At 43.9% G+C, this 4,887-nt stretch overlaps 1 protein-coding gene across 1 annotated transcript in view; it reads left to right on the plus strand.

The window, feature by feature from the left end:
• Positions 1-4,887, plus strand: part of RAB37 (RAB37, member RAS oncogene family) — a 69,880-nt gene that overhangs the window by 13,559 nt on the left and 51,434 nt on the right. The window lies entirely within an intron of this gene.

Raw genomic sequence — 4,887 nt, forward strand, 5'->3', positions numbered from 1 at the left:
GGGAGACTCTTAGGCACAATCATATGCAAGTTCAGTCTCTCCTTTGCAGTGACGAGCTTCATAAGGACAAGTCCCACAATTGAGGGCTCGGCACATCAAACCACCAGTCCCAATGTTTGTGACAAAATCAACACCAGCCCAGGTGAGGAAGTCCAACACTTCTGCACATTCCCCCAGCTCCTCAGAGCAGGGTGGGGGGGAGGCTGTAAATATATTTTTTATTCTCTGCCCAAATTACTTTGGGATGTGTCACTATTTCACTCTAACCTATACTAACCTACCATATCTCACTTCCTATTCACAGTTCCATGTAATTGTGGAGTCACCCTTTCTTGATGCAATAACTGCAAACTGTCTCGACAGGATCACTGAGGATGAGGTCACAGGGAAGGGCCTTGTGCTGGGGTCTGGGGGGACGTGACTGATGTAGGGCCATTGGGCCCTGATGAGTGGTGACCTTTGTCAGTGTCCTGAAAAATATGATCACTACAGAGAGGCCTTAGGGGGAGGCTTGGCTACACCAGCTGGGAGAGAGTAGAGAAGATCCAGGTCTAGAGAAGACCCAGGTCTAGAGAATGATCTAGGAAACTGGATCAATGGCTGCCAATTCCTAGTCCAGTCCTTGACAGTCTTAACCAATTAGTAGCAAATCACACACACACACTTACCACCTGTCCTTTCTTGGGAAACACCGTTTATTATTCTGGGACTTGGGTGTTCAGAAGCCTTTTTTTAAATGAAATTATGGTGATAACAGATGGTTTAGTAGAAACTTCCTTAACCAATCCCTCATTTAACCAACTTACTAGGTCAACCAACATCCTTCAGTCGCTTGGTAAGATACACTGACATTAAGCTCATGGCACACTGAGGGCTCACAAATGTCTAGAAAGCCCACTTGCTTCTGCTTTCACCCACTGAGGTGTACAGTTATCAAGGAACAGCTGTGTTTGTCCCAAACTTGTTTATGCCAGTTGTACATGTTAATTATAATTATGCTAATTAATTCATCCACAAACTAATAAATTTAGAGTGCAAGCAGAAAGAATATTGAAATGAAATAAGCACGTAAACAAAAAGAGAACTGTTATTTCTACAAAAACAAAATTGAACACTTTGAAAAGACTCAATTAAAGGCAGGTTGTTTTTTAAAATTGTTGCCAAATTAGGAGTGGGTGAGACAACTGGAAAAGATTTGAAATAAAATCATAAAATTTGTGAGAGACAAAATCTGGGAGGGATTTTGCAATCAGATTGCTCCATAAATGTCTAGAATTTCTTGCTCCATTTTAAAGAAACTGAAAGGGGAATTTCAAGACAGTACAATGTGTGTGAGGTTTGCACAGACTAGGCAGTGAGCTCTTTCATTCTGCAGATCCATAAGCAAAGAAAGTGCCTTAGATCTAGATCAAAATACTAGCAAATGTCTACATTTAGATATTTTGAGTCAAAGTAAAACATTTAAAGAAAGAACGTATCTTTCATATGATTCCTTTGTTTAACCAACAGTTTCAATGAACTCACCAATTACCAATTCCAGTTACATTGGATAAAAATGCACTTACTTGGTAAATAAAACGCTAGCTACCATATCAGTTCCTCCCAATCTAAACTGTTATTGGTACATGAGAGCAACTGATTCTGGTGGTCTGGCCCTTCCAAGCCTGAGTGGTTATAAACACTATTTTTCAAGGTGTCAGGCAAAGGTAGCTTTTAGCCTCACTTCAATCCATCATTTATCTTAACCACGTCGTCTGAAGGTTACCAGGCCAGTATTTCTCTTTCTCTCCACTGGCAGAAGGTTCTGCTTCCTGAAAGTCAATAATATTCACATAGTTCTCAAAAGGAGACTGTCCAAGCCCTACAAAATTTTTAAAGTGGAATCTTTAAATATTAATAATTCAAAAATCAAAGGAGGGAAACCCCAGCAACATTAGATGAGCTATAAATAATTAGTCATTCAATCAGAACCAAGTGTTTAAATGCCTTGGTGTTTGTTTCAGCAGAATACTTTTCTGAAAATCATACAGCAAGATGGTAAGTGCCTCCTCACTCAGATCAAGGATCCAGCTTTGATATTTCCCTCTCTCTCTCTCTCCCTCTCTCTCTCCCTTTCTCTCTCTCTCTCTATTTCTATCTCGCTCTCTATCTCTATCTCTATCTCTATCTCTATCTCTATCTCTATCTCTCTCTATCTCTATCTCTATCTCTATCTCAAAAGAGGTGCTGGTCCAGCACCAAAATCTGCCTTGGCAAAGTCTTTATGGAGCAGCCAGATATGGCTAAAACAATACCCACGTACAAATCTGTGAACGTGATGGAACAATTTCCTTTCAAACCTCTCATGCTTCCCTTTCCCCACCCCTGACCACCTCCCCAGTCCTCTAAACTCTTGCTCAGGTTTGACCAAGTTGGGCTGAATCACAGGCTGATTCCCACGGCCAAACACCCTGAGGAAACTGGCCACTTCCCATCAGGACCACTGCTCTGTCCAGCGGTAGAATTGACTGATGGCCTCACAGATGTCATGGGCTGCTCAGCTCCATCTCTGAGGACACGAAAAGGTCTGCTTTCACACAGCCACCAGTCCAGATGGCTGGAGTTTGGATGAAAATGTTATATCCAACAACATATCTGTTTTGCAGACACCTTTAAATCTCGACTAAGACAATTAAAAGTGATCGGAGTGGATGGGTCTTTCTACACTGCTTTGCCTTTTTTTTTTTTTCCCAGCTCAATCAGGCTGCCAGAACCCTCTGCTTCCAATCCAAGCCCACTGTCCAGATAAAGGCAGAAGCAGCCAGACTTCTTTAGCCAAGCACCTTGAGTTAAATCCTAGTCTTCCCTGTGTTTCTAGATTTACATCAAGTGTTTCTTGGCAGTAATCTTCACCAGTATCTGTGACAGTATATTAGCAGAAAAGATAAGTTTTTTACTATTTGACATAAGCATGTACTCATAAATTCTGTTTGGTGCTGGCTGCTTAAAAGCTCAGAAACAAACCCTTTGTGCACAGTAGTTAAAATGGCATAGTGATGCACCAGTCCAAGTCTTCTTCTTATTATTATTCTTATTCTTCTGCTTAAGCTCACTGTAAGTTTTTGCTCTGCTTTCAACTTTTCCACTTAAAGATCTCTTGTAACCACATCTTACTCTGTAAATCTTAAAACAATCTGGGTCAAAAATAGTCTCACTCCAACCTGACCTGCTGGAATGACCAGCTCTAGATTACTTTAGTCTGCTTTGGCTCTGCAAATTCCCCCAGGATGGAAAAGCTGTTAAGAGTCTAGGGAATCATCTCTGGGAGTTTGGGAGCAGGAGCAGACAGCATGCTGGAATGGCCATCCACCAAGACCCCCTCCCCCAGCTCCGCTTGGGGTGTCACAGCTGTGAGAGCCAGGCAAACCCCAGGCCACACTGATAATGGCCCATCAAACACATCTATGGCCCCTGTACCTGCTGCCACTGGTCGTTTCCTCCCGAGCCACCAGCCTTTCCCTGACCCTACATCCCCAGCCCCCACCAACATAGACCCCAGTGAAGCAATAGACCTTTGTCCCCAGTCAGAGGAAATCATGGCTTATTCCCTCTCCCAATTTTCAGGATGGGAGAAAGAAGTCTCTTCTACATGTTTCTGGGAAGCTGACCCTGAAATTCCTTGGTTTGCTTGACCCCTTGCCAGAATGTGGTACACAGTCCTCTCTGCTTCTGAGAGCATGCCCTGTGTTCCCAAGTCTGGACCATCTGCATCATTTATTCATTCACTCAACAAACGAACATTTGAGAACCCACCACTTACCAGGCACTAAAGCAGGTGTGGCAGATACAGCAATGAGCGAGACAGAGCCCGCACCTTCAGTATAAAACCTAGTGGACAGAGGATAGATGATAAACCCACATAGCAATAAATAACTAATTTCACAAAGTGATGAATGCAATGAGGGAAGCAGAACAGCTCGATGTGGCAGGGAGAAATTGGAGATGAGCTCTAATTAGAATTTGAGGGGCTACCGCATTAGTGTGGTGAAGGAAGGCCTCCCAGAGAGGAGACAGCGGAGATGAGATGTGGTGATAGAAAGAAGCTAACTAGACACAGATCTGTAGGAAGAACATTCCAGAAAGAAACAAAGCAAATGCCAACACCCTGAGAAGGGAGAAAGACTTTTCTTCTTAGAAGGATGGAAGCAAGGCCAGTATGGATGGAGCAGAGGGATCGAAGGAGAGTGAGGCCCCTGGAAATGGGTCAAATGGGGTGGACAGGGGCCCATGGGTCATCAGGGCCTCATGGACCTTGGAAGGAAACTACTGGAAGCTTATAAGCAGGAATGATCAGATCTGTGCTTTAAAAAGAGCACTCTGGCTGCTGTAGGAGAATGAACTGAGGGGCAGAAAATGAAAGCAGGGGGACCGGTTGGGGGATCTGATGGTTACTGGACTGGTCTGGTCACTGTGAGATGATGAAGCAGGATGGAACTCAGGCTATATTCTGGAGGCAGAGCTGCCAGGACTCTAGAATAGAGACAATAAGTTTGGCATCTGGAAACACCACTGCCTTTCCCTGTGCAAGTAGCTATGCAAGCGTGTAACACACACACCATCCTCCTTATACACTTGGTGCGGGGCAGGGGCCTGGACTCCGAATTCTGGAGCCAAATGCCCATGTTCAAATTCCAACTCATCCATTTGCTGGTGATAAAACTTGGTTCAAGACATTGCACCTCTCTGGGCTCAGGTTCCTCATCTGTAAAAAGGGGGTAACAGAGCCGCCTCTGTGGGGTTGTCATAATAACTAAATTAGTCACTATGTGAAATGCTTAGCCAAGAGTGTGCCTGCCCTAAAGTGTATGAGTGTCCCCTGGCTGCTCTAACAAATTACCACAAATTCAG

Source organism: Choloepus didactylus, chromosome 18 (genome assembly GCF_015220235.1).
Source record: "Choloepus didactylus isolate mChoDid1 chromosome 18, mChoDid1.pri, whole genome shotgun sequence".
NCBI classification, from domain to species: Eukaryota; Metazoa; Chordata; class Mammalia; order Pilosa; family Megalonychidae; genus Choloepus; species Choloepus didactylus.